Source organism: Suncus etruscus, chromosome 1, assembly GCF_024139225.1.
Source record: "Suncus etruscus isolate mSunEtr1 chromosome 1, mSunEtr1.pri.cur, whole genome shotgun sequence".
NCBI classification, from domain to species: domain Eukaryota; kingdom Metazoa; phylum Chordata; class Mammalia; order Eulipotyphla; family Soricidae; genus Suncus; species Suncus etruscus.
This window is the reverse complement of record NC_064848.1, coordinates 48140738-48159007: the sequence shown is the minus strand read 5'-3', so window position 1 is coordinate 48159007 and position 18270 is coordinate 48140738. Positions and strand designations below refer to the sequence as shown.

At 38.1% G+C, this 18270-nt stretch overlaps 1 non-coding gene across 1 annotated transcript; it reads left to right on the top strand.

Annotated features, from left to right (window-relative positions):
- The first annotated feature begins 5979 nt into the window (after positions 1-5979).
- LOC126031902 (small nucleolar RNA SNORA51) lies at positions 5980-6112 on the top strand. The gene has a single exon (XR_007503714.1). It is a non-coding gene; the product is annotated as a small nucleolar RNA SNORA51 (small nucleolar RNA).
- The last annotated feature ends 12158 nt before the right edge of the window (positions 6113-18270 follow it).

The following is an 18270-nucleotide window of genomic DNA, read 5'->3' as shown; positions in this document are numbered from 1 at the left end:
ACTGAATCTCAATGAGGAACATGCCAGCTCACTGTTGCACATGTCTATGGACATTTGAAAAGGCTCTTATGTCAATTTTATTCACTAAATGTAATGATTTAACTAATAATTTGTCAGTAGTAGTAGTGAAAAATCTGTTTAAAAGGGCAGTCATAGAATTATCTGTCAAAAAATACCTAATTTAATTCAGTAAATAATTCGTCCATGATATTAATCAACTACACATCAAAAATATGCAGGCTTGGAATTACCTGTTCTTCAGAGATGATAACCTGATGCTATTCATGTATTTATCATTATTTATTTTATTCTTATATATGATTATATTTATACTTGTGTTTTACTTAACAGATTATATTATTACATCATATTAAAATTGGAATACAACTTCATCTTTTGTCTTATTTTATTAGTTATTAAATTCTCAAAAGAACTTGAGTTTTATTTATAATTAATATAGTATAAATCCTTATCTAAATAACTAAACCATCATTTATATAATTTAAATGATTAAATAAATTTAATAATTATTAAAAATTACTTTATTATTAAAGTATTTATCTCAGATCCTGTACAATAGTTCTAGCTCTTTTTTTAATGCTTCCAGTTTTTTTTTAAACTTTATTGGTTGATTGATTGATTAATTGGTTTTTGGGCCAAACCCAGCAGTGCCCATCAGTTACTCCTGGCTCTACATTCAGAAATCGCCTCTGGCAGGCTGAGGGACCATATGGGATGCCAGGAATCAAACTGGGTCCCACCCATGTTGGCCACATGCAAGGTGAACGCCCTACCACTTTGCTATCCCTCCAGCCCCTCTAGCTCTTGTCTGTAATCTTTCAGAACCTGGAATCCTCTGGAATTCAAGGAGTCTTGGAAAATATAGAAGCGGTTATCCTGGGGCTGGTGAGGTGGCACTAGAGGTAAGGTGTCTGCCTTGCAAGCACTAGCCAAGGAAGGACCGAGGTTCGATCCCTCCCCCTCCCCCGACGTCCCATATGGTTCCCCCAAGCCAGGGGCAATTTCTGAGCTCTTAGCTCAGAACCCCTGAGCATCAAACGGGTGTGGCCGAAAAACCAAAAAAAAAAAAAAAGAAGTGGTGAAACTGATGTATATTCAGTCTATGGTATGGTGGGTACAGAGATGTGTGAGGAGTTGTGGCCTGCTAAAGAGAAGTCAGAACAGGCCCTGTTTATTGACTGATCCTGAGGCCTAGAACTCTTTTTCCACCCTCTCACTAATACTGATATATTTGAATCCATTTCTCCTTCTATACTCCTTCCACCTTATTGTCCATGCACACATTTCTGGTTCTTTTGTGGTTTCTAGCTTTAAGGTTTCTATTAGGAATAAAATAACTAAGAGACCAACATTAAATGGAAGTTCTAAGTTTTTCAAAAATGCTTTTAGGCATATTTGTGAGAGTCGGTGCCCTGAGGAATATTGTGGAATCTGGGGGAATGCTGTTAAACAATAAACAGGCCCTGAAAGTAAATGGAAATTTGCACCTAGTTTTCAGTGAGCTAAAACTAGAACATGATAAGCATACTCCCTACTGGCCCTGTGTGACTTAGCTGAAACCTAAAGCCTGAAGAGCAGGCCTCATTTCTCACCTACTCCTCACCACTTTCCCACTTTAGCCCCACAAACACACATACATGCCACCTCTATTGGCCAAGGACTACTCTTTTCTAGAGTGGCCTCTCAAAGGACCAAAAGACATGATTCTGACAAGAAGTCATTGAATCCTGGAATAACTGTGATATGTTTCTTATATTGTAACTATGCTATCAGAACAAGTTGAAAGGAAGGATTCTGGCAATGGGAAGCTATGGAGAAATGAATTTCTATATGCTCCCTGCCTCCTGATGGATACCAATGACATCATTGCTAACCCTTATCTACCTAGTCAGAATAGCTGGGTGAGGAAGTACTGTGGTGTCTCTTAGTCTATCAAGTTAAGCATCGCATCACACTCACCATAAACTGCAACTTTACCAAATTGAAAACTATAAGAAGATCCATCAGATGGGAGGACTGTTATTGTGAAGTCCAAAGCTTGTTTAGGGCCAGAGCTACATCACAGAAGGTGCTTTGGGAACAGAAAAAGTTTTCTTCAACCATGACTAAGCTCAGTTTTCCTGTGGTTTCATGAGCACAGTGGCACAATCTCTACACTAATGCTGAGGTAGATGCTTTGCTCCTTTGGCATCAGGGCCATGACAATTAGGAAATCATCATGCCTTTGATATATTGGAAAGGACTGATTCTCAGTCACACAATAAAGACAAGGTTTGCGTTCAGTTTTCTGGAAGACACAGGCTACCTGTTTCTGTCATCAAATTCTTTAGTGAATCTACACAGAAGATAGCTTGGAGTAAAAGTAACATGATCATATCACAGTCATAACCAAAACACTCCCCCCTTCACCAGTGTAACATTACCCCTCTTCCCCTCCCCTGCCTGTATTCAAGACAGGCATTCTACTACAGTTATTTGTTTTTAAGTTCAGTAAGTTGTATTTTTTTCCTTAAAGGATAAGAGTAAAAAAATATAATAAAGGTGTGATAGTGGCAATTGCCCTTGTTTGCATAGGTCCAGAAAAATGGGGAAAATGGAAAAAAAATCCTTGACCCTATTACAAAAAGGCCTCATCACAGAAGTTTATTAGCATAAGACCGATTCTGGGTCCCAGGCATACCAGTACGTCCAACTCGAGTCATTCTCCGTGGTTCCGGTGAAACTTTTTCACACTTTAGCTATTGTTGGTATCAGATTTTTATATTTAAAGACTCTGGATTCTGTGCATTTCTTTCATCGATTTCAGGCTGATGTGGAGCATCCTCTAGTTTCAGCATACCATTCAATGAGGAGCGATCTGCCCTGCATGCAGACTGTTGCTGAGTCGTCTAGGTGTTGGGAGCACTCTTTGGAGTAAGTCAATGCCAAAGCAGTGGTAGGTCTTCCCTGGTAGAGACTTGGATCCTGGTAATGTTATAGACAATTGTGGTTGTTTCCACAGATGGTATCCATTGTTCAGGTGTATGTGGGCAAACCAACTCTTGCTTTCATTGATCTTTCAAATTATCTTTTGGATTTCTGATTCATTAATTTCTGCTCTAAACTTGATTATTTCCTTCCATCTGCCTATTTATTGGTTCATGTTGTTGATCACTTTACAATTTTATAAGTTGTGCCATTAAATTATTTATGTAGGCTCATTTTATCTTCCTGATGAGTGCTTGCAAGGTATAAATTTTCCGCCTTTTTTTTTTTTTTTTTTTTTTGGTTTTTGGGCCACACCCGGTGGTGCTCAGGGGTTACTCCTGGCTGTCTGCTCAGAAATAGCTCCTGGCAGGCATGAGGGACCATATGGGACACCGGGATTCGAATCAACCACCTTTGGTCCTGAATTGGCTGCTTGCAAGGCAAATGCCACTGTGATATCTCTCCGGGCCCCTAAAATTTCCTCTTAGCACCGCTTTTGTTGTGTCCCACAAATTCTGGTAATTCATGTCTTCATTCTCCTTTGTCTAAAGGAATCTTTTCATTTCCTCTTTGATTTCATCTCTGAACTATTAATTTGTCAATAGTAGCTGTTTAATTTCCAGGTGTTAAAGTTTTTCTCTGTGCCTGTTTGTAATTCACTTCTAATTTTACTGCTTCTGATCTGAGAAGGTAGTTTGTACAATTTCTATTCTCTTAATTTTATGGAGATATGTTTTATGGGCCAACATGTGATCTACTTGGAGAATGGCCCATGTGCATTGGAGAAGAATATTTATCCAGTTTTCTTGGGATGGAGAATAGGCCTACATAAATAATTTAATGGCACAGTTTATAAAATTGGAACATAATAAACAAAAGGAACTCAAAAATAGACAGATAGAAGGAAATAACAAATTTTAGAGCAGAAATTAATGAATAAAAAATCCAAAATATAACCTAAAAGGTCAATATATAGATATAGTTTCTCCCACTCAGTGGGTGGTTCTTGTACTTTGGGCACTATTTCCTTTGAGGTGCAGAAGCTTCTCAGCTTAATATAGTCCCATCTATTTATTTCTGCTTTCACTTGTTTAGAGTATGGTTTCCTCTTTAAAGATACCTTTAGTCTCAATGTCATGGAGTGTTTGACCTACATGTTGCTCTATATACTTTATGGTTTCAGGTCTGATATCTAGGTTTTTAATCCATTTGAATTTTACCTTTGTACATGATGTTAACTGGAGGTCTAAATTTGCCTTTTTACGAGTGGCTAGCCAGTTGTGTCAATATCACTTATTGAAGGCCTTCCCTGTTCCATTTAGGATTTCTTGCACCTTTATCAAAAATTAGATGACAGTATATCTGGGGAACATTCTTTGAGTACTCAAGCCTGTTCCACTGATCTGAAGGTCTGTCTTTATTCCAATACCATGTTGTTTTAATAACTATTGCTTTGTAATACAGTTTAAAGTTAGTGTAAGTAATACCTCCCATATTCCTTTTACCAAGTATTTATTTAGCTATTCGTGGTTGTTTACTGTTCCAAATGAATTTCAGAAGTGTTTGATCCACTTCTTTGAAAAATGCCATGGGTATCTTTAGAGGGATCGCCTTAAATCTGTACAAAGCTTTGGGGAGTATTGTCATTTTAATGATATTAATCCTGCCAATCCAAGAGCAGGGTATGGATTTTCATTTCTGTGTGTCTTCTTTTATTTCTTGTAGCAGGGTTTTATAGTTTTCTTTGTATAGGTCCTTCACATCTTTAGTCAAGTAGGCTCCAAGGTATTTGAGTTTATGTGAGACTAATGTGAATGGGGTTGTTTTCTTAATATCCATTTCTTCCCTAGCATTATTGGTGTATAAAAAGGCCATTGATTTCTGTGTGTTAATTTTATAGCCTGCAATGTTACTATATGCATCTATTGTTTCTAAAAGTTTTTTTTGATAGAATCTATTATTGATAGAAACTATTCACCCAATACCCATCAGATAGGGATTAATATCCAAAATATACAAGGCACTGACAGAACTTTACAAGAAAAAACATCTAACCCCACCAAAAAATGAGGAGAAGAAATTAACAAACACTTTGACAAAAAGAAATACAAATGGCTAAAAGGCACATGAAAAATGCTCCACATCACTAATCATCAGGGAGATCAAATTGAAACAACTATGAGGTACCATCTCACACCACAGAGATTGGCATACATCAGGAAGAATGAGAACAAGCAGTGTTAGCAGTGATGTGGAGAGAAAGGAACTCTTATTCTATGCTGGTGGGAATGCCATCTGGTCCAACCTTTGTGGAAAGCGATATGGAGATTTCTCCAAAAGCTGGAAATTGAGCTCCCATACGATCCAGCTATACCACTCCTAGGGCTATATCCTAGGAACACAAAAATACAATACAAAAATCCCTTTTTCACACCTATATTCATTGCAGCATTGTTTACAATAGCCAGACTCTGGAAACAGCCTAGATGCCCCTCAATAGATAAATGGTTAAAGAAACTGTGGTACATATACACAATGGAATATTATGCAGCCATCAGAAGAGATGAAGTCATGAAATTTTTCTATACATGGATGTATATGGAATCTATTTTGCTGAGTGAAATAAGTCAGAGGAAGAGAGATAAACACAGAATGGTCTCACTCATCTATGGGTTTTGAGAAAAATAAAAAACATTTGTGTAATGATTCTCAGAGACAAAACTGAGGAGGGCTGGAGGGTCCAGCTCCTGACATGAAGCTCACCACAGGGATTGTTTAGTGCAGTCACAGAAATAATTACAATGAGAACTATCATAACAAAATGTGACTGAATGGGAGAGGTGGAGAGCCTGTCTAGAGTATAGGCCGGTGTGGGGTGGGGAGGAAGGACTCTTGGGATATTGGTCATGGGAATGTTGCACTGGTGAAGAATATATGTGTGTGTATGTGTATATATATATATATAAAATCCAAAAAGAAAAGAAAAGATAAGGCCTCCCAATTCTTACCACAAGCTGTGTTCTTTACACTGACTGTATAGAAAGAGGAGGTACAGTAAATGCACCCCATATACACCTCAACACAGGCCCTTTGTCTTGTCTGTATTGTGAATTGGGGGACAAAAGAAGATGATAAAATATATATAAATCTACATATAGATATATGTATATATCAATATCTCCTTTTATTTATATGGCTTTGAAGGGAGAAATGGAAGAGAGTGAGTGGCTTAGTATACCAAGAATAACTAAGTATACTAAAGCTCTTATACTAAGAGCCTTCAGAGCCAGTTTATTCTTGTTTGATTTCTGCCTGGTTGATGTACTGAGGGGTGAAAGGGTGGTGTTGAATAGTCTCCACTATTATTATTTTGCTATTGATATTTTCCTTTAATTCTATCAGTAATTGTTTTAAATGTTTTGTTGGTCCCCCATTGGGTGTGTATATGTTTAGGAGTGTGATTTTTTTCCCTGTTGTACATATTCCTTAATTATTAAGAAATGTCCATCTCTGTCCCTTATAAGCTTTTCAAGTCTAAAGTCTGTGTCATCTGATATTAGTATGGTCACCCCAGCCTTTTTAAAGGAATTGTTTGCTTGAATGATTGTTCTCCAACATTTTACTATGTTTGTTCTGACTATTCAGATGTGTTTCTTGTAGACAGCAAAACATTGGACTCAGCTTTTTGATCCATTTTAACACTCTGTGTCTCTTAACTGGTGCATTTAATTCATTAATATTGAGAGAGATGATTGTCATGGTATTTACTATCATCTTTTAATAGGAGTTTAGTGTGTCTGTTGGGTATGTCTTGTCTTAAAGTAGAGCTTTAAGTTCATCTTTTAAGGCTGGTTTTGAGTCTAAAAAGTTTCTGAGCTATTGTTTATCCCTGTGTATCTTTCCTTCACCACGCTGCTGGTCAGCCCTCCTGTTAATTCCCTTCAGGGGTGCTGGCTAAACACCAGTTGCTTGCTGCCTCTGAGAGGCCAGGGAACTCACTCTGCTGCCAGTCAGCCCTCTTGCTGGTTCTCTTCAGGGTCATGGGCTGGGTACCAGTTGTTATCGATTTTATTTTTGCTGCCTAACTTTGATCCCTTCTAATATGCTTGTATGTGGACATTAATTCACATATTTATTTATTTAATCATGTCTCTTCTACACACTATATTGACTAAAAACACTAGACCCAATAAGATTTAATAATAATAATTATTATATATTATATAATAATTTAATAATTTAATTAATGGAAATAATAAAATGAGTTAAGATTACTGAAATGTTCTAAAATTATTTTTAAACATGTTTCAATTTTTAGCATGAAAAATAAAATATATGCATTGCTTGAATACATATTCTATGTAAATTAAATAGATTTAATTAAATATATTAAATTTAAATTAATAAGCATTGTACAGTTGAGGGGAGTGCTACAAGTGTTTTAAAAGCATCAAGGGCAGGGGGAGCAAAATATAATTACTACAACAGGTTATGCACTTGCCCTGATCATGCATATGACCAACTCAGGTTTGGTCCCTGACAGCACATAAAGTAGTCCCAGGCACACATGGAATAATCTCTCAGCACAGAGCCAGGAACACACACTGAGCACCACTAAGCATTGCTAAAAAAAAAAAAAAAAAAAAAAAAAAAAGCCAATGGTCTCTCCTCTCTCCTCCCAAAAAATATTAGGGGCTGGAGAGAAAATATAGGAGTTAGTTTCATGGCAGTGAACCTGGAGGCTCCTAACATTGCAGTAGCCCTGATAATCCCTGGCACTGCAAGATCTGAGCTGCATCACAGCTTCTGGCTCTGTTACTGCATTCCAGCTCTGTTGAATGAATGCTGCTAAGAATAGCCTCTGAGCCCTGTGAGAACTACTTGGGAACACTCCCCCAAGCATATAGTTAACCTTATAAACATTTAAGTAGAAAATCTTTTACAAAATAATATCTTTATTTAAATACCATGATTAAAAACATGTTTGTAGTTGGGTTTCAGTCATAAAAGAAAATACCCACTTTCACCAGTGCAACATTCCCACCACCACCAATGACCCCCTTCTCCATCCTCACCCACCCCTGCCTGTATTCAAGACAGGCATTATATAAACTGCTATAAATATATAAAATAGTACAGAAGGTAGGGCATTTGCCTTACACGTGGCCAATATGGGCTCAGTCTTTAGCACCCCTATTCCTTTGAGCACTACCGAAGTGGTCCCTCAGTGCAGTGCCAGGATAAGCTCTGAACAACATTGAGAGCCACCTAAAAACCAAAAATGAAAACATACAAGAAAACCCCAATTTTGATTGACTTTAAGCACAGACTGCATAGTTACTTTGAACAGGAGAGATAACCTAAAATAAAATTATGAAAAATCCTTAATACTAAAACTGAACATTGAAAGAATGGCATAACCTGGGGCTGGAGCAATAACAGTACAGTAAATAGAGTGTTTGCCTTGCATGTGACCAAACCAGGTTTGATCCCCAGCTCTGCAGGTGTTCTCCCCCTACTCCTGAGCATGCCAGGAGTTATTCCTTGATGCAGAACTAAGAGTATTCCCTGAGCACCCCAGTACTTGTTCCTCAAATGAAAGCAAAATAAAACAAACAAACAAAAAAAACCCAGCAACTTGCTGTACTCTTTCAAGGGGCCTTATTATATTACCCAAGCAAGGTTTTAAAATAGGTGCATAGTAACTTGTAAAGTACTGGTTCATTGAGAAAGTCAGGTCTTACAAACATATGTTATATTTTAATCCATATTATCAAGTAATTTGTTTGCTAATATCACTTACTATCATCACAGAAGTTTTGCCTTATTGTGTTATTCTCAAGTTTGCAGTGATAAATTTTCCAAAACTATAATTTTAATGAAAGCACAAATGTACCATTTTCGAAGAATATTTTTCTTAAAGTGTCACCTTCCCTCTTTCAAAAAGCTTGAGAAAATTCCTTCGTTTTTTTGAGTAGGTGGTTCCTAAGGAGTGTTCATGGTCCTTAGCCCAAGTGTGCAGGTCTTGATGATTTCAATACTGAGAGATGATGCACCAGGCCATGAGGTGCTGCTGAGGCCTATCAATTCTGATGGCATCCAGAAGTACTTGAAGAGCTATGCAATACAGCCTTTTGAATGATTTCTGGAAAATGGCTTTCAGATTCCCACTTCTGAATGTTATCCTAAATTTTTTATTGTCCGTCTTTCTTTTAAATAAAGGAATCAATTCTGTGAACAATGTAGCTTGCTTAGCTCACAAGTCAATTACATAGGTGTAATCATCTTACTCATCAATGCAGCAAAAGTGTTTATTACCTAAAAACTTAAAACTACATTCAAGAAAATAGTTCAAAGATATACATCCAAAAGTCAAACTTGAATACAAAGTGAATCTTTCACTACTTATCAAGAGAATTATTTTAAAATTAATTTGGTTTATAACATTGGTTTATATGCATATTGCATTCACAGCATTTTAAATCAATATCTATATAAACTACTTTGACTTTGACACCCAAACTCTAGTCTTTTCCACAACTAATATGTTTGACCTGATTTGCCTGCCTTCCATGCCCTAAATTTTTCCTTCTGATAACTACTTTTGTTCTTGAGGTCTACAAGCTTTTGCTTCTTTTTGTTTATTCATTTGCTTTATTTTTAAATTCTTCAATTAACTCAATACAAATTGAAATAAAAATAATGTGATCAGCATTACATTATAATATTATTCATATCTTTTTGTTATACACATTGAATATCAACTTATGTATCTATTATATTAAGTAATAAAATAACAATGAAAGCCCAGTTCTGTCTTCATCACATAATTGTCATTTCCCTGATTTACTCCTTTTCTCCTTCACTTCTGATGCTATTTCTAGTCTTATTCCTAAAATACTATTTTTGTTTTACTAAGTTCATTCACTTGTTTGGTACAAGCTAATAAGCTCAATAAGTAGCCAATTCCTTAACTCTTACCTTAAACTTTATAATAATATAGTTGGGTAGTTCTCATAGACCTTTTGAATTTTTGCTAAGACTTGTTTTTCTCAGAGTCACTGCTGCAATTTTATCTTTAATTTCTGATATTCTTTCCTTTGTAAACTTGAACCTAGTTGTTAAGCCTCACATGTAAATTGAATTTGTCATCCCAGCATCCAATCTTTGCAATTCTTAAAAATACCTGCAAATTTTCTGATGAACTCCTTTTGCTCATGTAGATCTTTCTTATATCTTGCTTCTTTGTGTTTAGTTGAAAATTATATACATTGGTAAAATTTTGTTAATGATGATGATTCTTCCTTCTTTGTCACCTCCTCTGATACTGTAACCTTCAAGAGTCTCAATCTTTTTCTTTAGAGAATCCCATCTTATCTTTCAGTAGCTGCCTGGAGAATTTTTCTTAGTTTTGGGTTAGTGTCATTTATTTTCCGTTAGGTGGCACTGTCGCTCTAAGGTTAGAATTATCCTTTGTTTCTAACAAAGACTTCTTTGAGGGAATGGAGTGCATGATGTGTGTGGGAGAAAACCTTGAGACTTTGGTGGAGAAATGCTGACACTGGTTAGTGGGTGTGGTGTTGGGACATTGCATGCCTGAAACTTCAGTATTGACAATATTGTAAATTGTTGTGGTTGAATAAAATTTTGGTGGAAAAAAGAATTCTGATAGTGCTGAGACTAGGAGCTGGAAGGCAGTTGTGATAAGGAGATGGAAATCTTCATTCATTAAGTTGATGTGTTATCAGTGGGGTGATTAAGGAGGCATTACAGGAGAGTATTGCACACTTTCTCTGGACTGTTAAGGCCATTTCTAATTTTTATTCCTACCAAAGGTTCACCTTATTCTCTCCATCTTTGTTTCAAGCCTAGATGGCTTCAAACTTCCACTAGACAGGAGAGGGGCCTCATTTAGTTAGCCTAAAATATTAAAATTTAGATTTAAAATTAATTTTTTTGTCTCATAGCTCAGTTTCTGGTAGCAGTGTAGTTTTTTATCTCTGACTAGAAGGTAGCAAGTTGGTTACATCTGCTTGATTTAATGGCATTGGTACATACCGTGGGGAATATATTCACTTGTTATCTCTTACCTCCGATTCCTTTCCTGTACTGCTAATCACACACCTTCAATATCAAGATACCTGTGTCTTCAGACAAACAGTTTTGTGGGTGGGTGAATTTTTTTCTATGATCTATTGTTGATTCTGGTTATTCTTTAATGAGGCCTTTGCTTGCTAATATCTATTCCACCATTTTCACTAGAAGTCTCTTCTACAGATATTGATTGCTTATTGTGTTCACATTTTGTGATAAATAAGTAGCTAAGATTATTCAGTTTTCACTGAATAATTTCCTTTTGTTTGTTTGTTTGTTTTGTTTTGTTTTGGGGGACATAGCTGGCAGCACTCAGGGGTTCCTCTTGGCTCTATCCTCAGAAATTGCTCCTGGCAGGCTCGGGGGATCATATAGGATGCCAGGATTTGAACCACTGTCCTGCTTGCAAGGCAAATGCCTTACCTCCATGCTATCTCTCCTGCCCCTCGCACTAAATAATCTCAACAAAATTATTATGGTTATCATTTTTTGGTTTTAAGATCAGACAACTAGCATAGGTGTCAGCTGTGACATAAATCCAAGACACCTAGCCGAGAGTCCACTCTCAGTCACTTGCTGGTCTGTTTTTTTTTTTTTTTCCTAATGATGTTCTTCTTGTCATTCCAATTTAGCTATTTCCAGTTTTCTTTACAAAAGCACTATTCACTCATCCCTGAGGCATTGCTTTATACTTGAGTATAAAATAACTCCCTTCACTTGCTAAATTCTAGCCCACCATTTTAAATGATGCGTTTTTTTAACTCCCTGTTTGGATCTTTGAAGCTTCCTGTTTCCATTTAATTTATTATTAATTTTTCAGAATAAATTATGAAAATGAAAAAAGTATCAATTTAAATGTATTTTTCTTTCTTTGCTGTTAGAGACTATCATTTTCTAATACATTCCCTGAATATACTAGACTTATTCATCCTTTGGCACATACAGCACTTGCTGTGAGAGAGAGTCTTTGTGTCTTCTGTGACAGACACTTTGCAGGAAATATCACTGCCCTTAAGGAGCTTACAGTCTAGCAGTGTGCTCAAAAGTTAAGCAAATAGATTGATTTCTTAAGAGCATAAAAAATAAGATTCTGAAAATAATGCACATGCCTTTGTGCTTTAGTCACCCACACTGCCACCTCAGCAGCTACTGGTGCTGCTTTTACCAATTCTCTCACTGCCTGCATCACTGTCACTTATTCTCATTCTTTGTGATGTGTGCCAATCTCTGGGGTGTGAGGTGGTATCTCATCGTTGTTTTGATTTGCATCTCCCTGATGATTAGTGATGTGGAACATTTTTTCATGTGTCTTTTGGCCATGTGTATTTCTTCTTTGTCAAAGTGTCTGTTCATTTCTTCTCCCCATTTTTTTGATGGGATTAGATGTTTTTTTCTTGTAAAGTTCTGTCAGTGCCTTGTATATTTTGGAGATTAGCCCCTTATCTGATGGGTATTGGGTGAATAGTTTCTCCCACTCAGTGGGTGGCTCTTGTATCTTGGGCACTATTTCCTTTGAGGTGCAGAAGCTTCTCAGCTTAATATATGCCCATCTGTTAATCTCTGCTTTCACTTGCTTGGAGAGTGCAGTTTCCTCCTTGAAGATGCCTGTAATGTCCTGGAGTGTTTTGCCTATGTGCTGTTCTATATATCTTATGGTTTGGGGGCTGATATCGAGGTCTTTAATCCATTTGGATTTTACCTTCGTACATGATGTTAGCTGGGGGTCTAAGTTCAATTTTTTGCAAGTGGCTATCCAATTGTGCCAACACCACTTGTTGAAGAGGCTTTCCCTGCTCCATTTAGGATTTCCTGCTCCTTTATCAAAAATTAGGTGGTTGTATGTCTGGGGAACTTTTTCTGAGTATTCAAGCCTATTCCACTGATCTGAGGACCTATCCTTATTCCAATACCATGCTGTTTTGATAACTGTTGCTTTGTAGTACAGTTTAAAGTTGGGGAAAGTAATTCCTCCCATATTCTTTTTCCCAATGAATGCTTTAGCTATTCGAGGGTGTTTATTGTTCCAAATGAATTTCAAAAGTGTCTGATCCACTTCTTTGAAGAATGTCATGGGTATCTTTAGAGGGATGGCATTAAATCTGTATAATGCCTTGGGGAGTATTGCCATTATGATGATGTTAATCCTGCCAATCCATGAGCAGGGTATGCGTTTCCATTTCGTGTGTCCTCTCTTATTTCTTGGAGCAGAGTTTTATAGTTTTCTTTGTATAGGTCCTTCACATATTTAGTCAAGTTGATTCCAAGATATTTGAGTTTGTGTGGCACTATTGTGAATGGGGTTGTTTTCTTAATGTCCATTTCATCCTTATTACTATTGGTGTATAGAAAGGCCATTGATTTTTGTGTGTTAATTTTGTAGCCTGTCACCTTGCTATATGAGTCTATTGTTTCTAGAAGTTTTTTGATAGAGTCTTTAGGGTTTTCTAAGTAGAGTATCATGTCATCTGCAAACAGTGAGAGCTTGACTTCTTCCTTTCCTATCTGGATTCCCTTGATATCCTTTTCTTGCCTAATCGCTATAGCAAGTACTTCCAGTGCTATGTTGAATAGGAGTGGTGAGAGAGGACAGCCTTGTCTTGTGCCAGAATTTAGAGGGAAGGCTTTCAGTTTTTCTCCATTGAGGATAATATTTGCCACTGGCTTGTGGTAGATGGCCTTCACTATATTGAGAAAGGTTCCCTCCATTCCCATCTTGCTGAGAGTTTTGATCAAGAATGGGTGTTGGACCTTATCAAATGCTTTCTCTGCATCTATTGATATGATCATGTGGTTTTTATTTTTCTTGTTATTGATGTTGTGTATTATGTTGATAGATTTACAGACGTTAAACCATCCTTGCATTCCTGGGATGAAACCTACTTGATCGTAGTGGATGATCTTTTTAACGAGGCATTGAATCCTATTTGCCAGGATTTTGTTGAAGATCATTGCATTTGCATTCATCAGTGATATTGGTCTGTAATTTTCTTTTTTGGTAGCATCTCTGTCTGGTTTAGGTATCAAGGTGATGTTGGCTTCATAAAAGCTATTTGGAAGTGTTTCTGTTTGTTCAATTTCATGAAAGAGTCTTGCCAAGATTGGCAGTAGTTCCTCTTGGAAAGTTTGATAGAATTCATTAGTGAATCCATCTGGACCTGGGCTTTTGTTTTTCGGCAGACATTTGATTACTGTTTTAATTTCATCAATGGTGATGGGGGTGTTTAGATATGCTACATCCTCTTCCTTCAACCGTGGAAGATTATAAGAGTCCAAGAATTTATCCATTTCTTCCAGGTTCTCATTTTTAGTAGCGTAGAGTTTTTCAAAGTAGTTTCTGATTACCCTTTGAATCTCTGTCATATCAGTAGTGATCTCTCCTTTTTCATTTCTGATACGAGTTATCAAGTTTCTCTCTCTCTCTTTCTTTGTTAGGTTTGCCAGTGGTCTATCAATCTTGTTTATTTTTTCAAAGAACCAACTTCTGCTTTCGTTGATCTTTCGGATTGTTTTTTGAGTTTCCACTTCATTGATTTCTGCTCTCAGCTTTGTTATTTCCTTCTGTCTTCCTATTCTTGGGTCCTTTTGTTGAGCATTTTCTAGTTCTATTAGCTGTGTCATTAAGCTACTCAGGTAAGCTCCTTCTTCCTTCCTGATGTGTGCTTGCAAAGCTATAAATTTTCCTCTCAGTACTGCTTTTGCTGTGTCCCATAAGTTCTGAGAGTTTGTGTCTCTATTGTCATTTGTTTCCAGGAACCTTTTCATTTCCTCCTTGATTTCATCTCGGACCCACTGGTTATTGAGCATGAGGCTGTTTAACTTCCAGGTGTTAAAGTGTTTCTTCTGAGTCCCTTTGGAGTTCACAAATAATTTCAGAGCCTTGTGGTCAGCGAAGGTAGTCTGCAAAATTTCTATCCTCTTGATCTTATGGAGGTATGTTTTATGTGCCAGCATGTAGTCTATCCTGGAGAATGTCCCATGTACATTGGAGAAGAATGTGTATCCAGGTTTCTGGGGATGGAGTGTCCTATATATATCCACTAGGCCTCTTTCTTCCATTTCTCTCCTCAGGTCTAGTATATTCTTGTTGGGTTTCAGTCTGGTTGACCTATCCAGTGTTGACAAAGCTGTGTTAAGGTCCCCCACAATTATTGTGTTGTTGTTGATATTATTTTTCAGATTTGTCAACAGTTGTATTAAATATTTTGCTGGCCCCTCATTCGGTGCATATATGTTTAGGAGAGTGAATTCTTCCTGCTCTATGTACCCCTTGATTAATATAAAATGTCCATCTTTGTCCCTTACAACCTTCCTGAGTATAAAGTTTGCATTATCTGATATTAGTATGGCCACTCCAGCTTTTTTATGGGTGTTGTTTGCTTGGATAATTTTTCTCCAGCCTTTTATTTTGAGTCTATGTTTGTTCTGACTATTGAAGTGCGTTTCTTGTAGGCAGCAGAAGGTTGGATTGAGTTTTTTGATCCATTTAGCCACTCTGTGTCTCTTAACTGGTGCATTTAGTCCATTGACGTTGAGAGAAAGAATTGTCCTGGGATTTAACGCCATCTTTATTTCAAAATTTGGTGTGTATTTTGGGTAGTCTTGTCTTAGATTAGGTCTTTCAGTTTTTCTCTTAAGACTGGTTTTGTATCTGTGAAGTTTCTGAGCTGTTTTTTGTCTGGAAGCCATGTATTCTTCCGTCAAACTGGAAAGTGAGTTTTGCTGGGTATAGTATTCTGGGTGAAGCATTCATTTCATTCAGTCTTGTCACAATATCCCACCACTGCTTTCTGGCATTGAGTGTTTCTGGTGACAGGTCTGCTGTAAATCTCAGGGAAGCTTGCTTGAACGTGATTTCCCCTTTTGATCTTGCTGTTTTCAGAATTCTGTCTCTATCTGTGGGATTTGTCATTGTGACTAGGATGTGTCTTGGGGTGGTTTTTCTGGGGTCTCTTTTGGTTGGTACTCTTCGGGCATGCAGGATTTGATCACATATATTCTTTAGCTCTGGAAGTTTCTCTTTAATGATTTTCTTGACCGTTGATTCTTCCTGGAAATTTTCTTCCTGGGTCTCTGGGACTCCAAAGATTCTTAAGTTGTTTCTGTTGATCTTATCATAGACTTCTATTTTCATCTGTTCCCATTCTTTGACTAATTTTTCCATTGTCTGCTCATTTGCTTTAAGTTTTTTGTCTAATCTCTCCTGCTGTATGGAATTGTTATGTATCTCATCTTCCACAGCACCAAGTCTATTCTCAGCTTCTGATACCCTGTCCCAGAGCTTATCCATTTTGTCATTCACTTCGTTTACTGACTTTTTCAGTCCTGTTAGTTGACATGTTATTTCAGTTTGGAGTTTTGTGATTTCTGTCTTCATATTTTCTTGGTTCTTATTAGTGTTCTGTTCAACTCGATCCATGGTTTCTTGGAGTCCATTGAGCATCTTCCATATTGCTAGTCTAAAGTCCTTATCTGAGAGGTTGATTAGTTGGTTGGTCATTATCTGGTCCTCAGAATTGTTATCTTCATTCTCTATGTCTGATGCTGGCCTGCGTTGTTTCCCCATTGTCACACTTGTATTGTGGGTTTTTCTACGTGTTGTGGTGGTATTCATTGTCTATATGATGCAGGCAGCACACTCCTCTGGCTCCTCCCTTTCTGGATGGGCTGACTTGCCTCTAAGGTAGGGGAGTCCTCCGTGGATGAAGCCTCACACTGGGTCAAATCTTAGGCCGAGCATGCAACAGAGAAGACAGTCCAGAGAGAAATGTTTGGTTCTGTGATATAGCGCCGTTCTTAGTGTGATTTTTCCTTCTTGTTGCAGTGGAGTTCTTTCCTTAGAAAGAGTGCACGGCCGCGTAGCGAAGCGGAGCGGCCATGCTCTGCTGGAGCCTCTTTTTGCCCCAGTCGCAAGAGTTTCACGCAAGAGGACAGTAGACAGACATAGACAGGTCACACTCACAGTTTTTCACAGTTGGGCCCCACTGGGCCGGTGTACTTTCGCGGATTTTCCCCGCCTGGTGTCACACACAGGGAGCTGGCTTTTGCAAAGCTTAGCCGATTTTCATGCTCTGTAGTCCCTCCCTGAAAATGGCGTCTGGGCGAGCGAGGTTTCTGGAGCCTCTTTTTGCCCCAGTCGCAAGAGTTTCACGCAAGAGGACAGTAGACAGACATAGACAGGTCACACTCACAGTTTTTCACAGTTGGGCCCCACTGGGCCGGTGTACTTTCGCGGATTTTCCCCGCCTGGTGTCACACACAGGGAGCCGGCTTTTGCAAAGCTTAGCCGGTTTTCATGCTCTGTAGTCCCTCCCTGAAAATGGCGTCTGGGCGAGCGAGGTTTCTGGAGCCTCTTTTTGCCCCATTCGCAAGAATTTCACGCAAGAGGACAGTAGACAGACATAGACAGGTCACACTCACAGTTTTTCACAGTTGGGCCCCACTGGGCCGGTGTACTTTCGCGGATTTTCCCCGCCTGGTGTCACACACAGGGAGCCGGCTTTTGCAAAGCTTAGCCAGTTTTCATGCTCTGTAGTCCCTCCCTCTAATTTTTTTTTAATTTAATCTAGTTCAAAAGTTAACCACCCAAGTGGCCAGAGAGATAGCATGGAGGTAAGGCATGGTCAGAAATCGCTCCTATCTTGGGGGACCATATGGGACCCCGGGGAATCGAACTGCAGTCAGTCCTAGGCTAACACTCGTTTACTCAAAGTTAGGTCATAGGTATGGCTGCAAGTAAGCCTGACCCAGGAGTGGCAGTGTTCCTCTGCTGAAGAACTTGTGACAGAGGTCATGACTCCTACTCTGATGTGCCTGGCAAGTCACTGGGCTGTTTGGGGACCTAATCGCTATCAGTGCTACCTCTGCTATTGTGGGCACGGCTCTTCCAAACATCAATTCAGACACACGATTGTGTCAGAATATGGCCGAATGACCCACAGCATCTCTGGAAAGTCCAGACCACAGTCAAACACGATACTAAACAACAATTGGACAGTTTTCAACAAGCATTATTCTGAGATTCAGTAGCAAGTTGATATCTTAGAATAAAAAATGGGACTGTTTTGTGACTGGAATAGTTCTTCCTTTTGTGCCACCCCCAAAGATATAATGTTTGCTCATACATGGAAACAAACATTCATGCCCTTCAGAATGAGATTGTTTGAATGTATAAAGATAAATTCCCAGGCA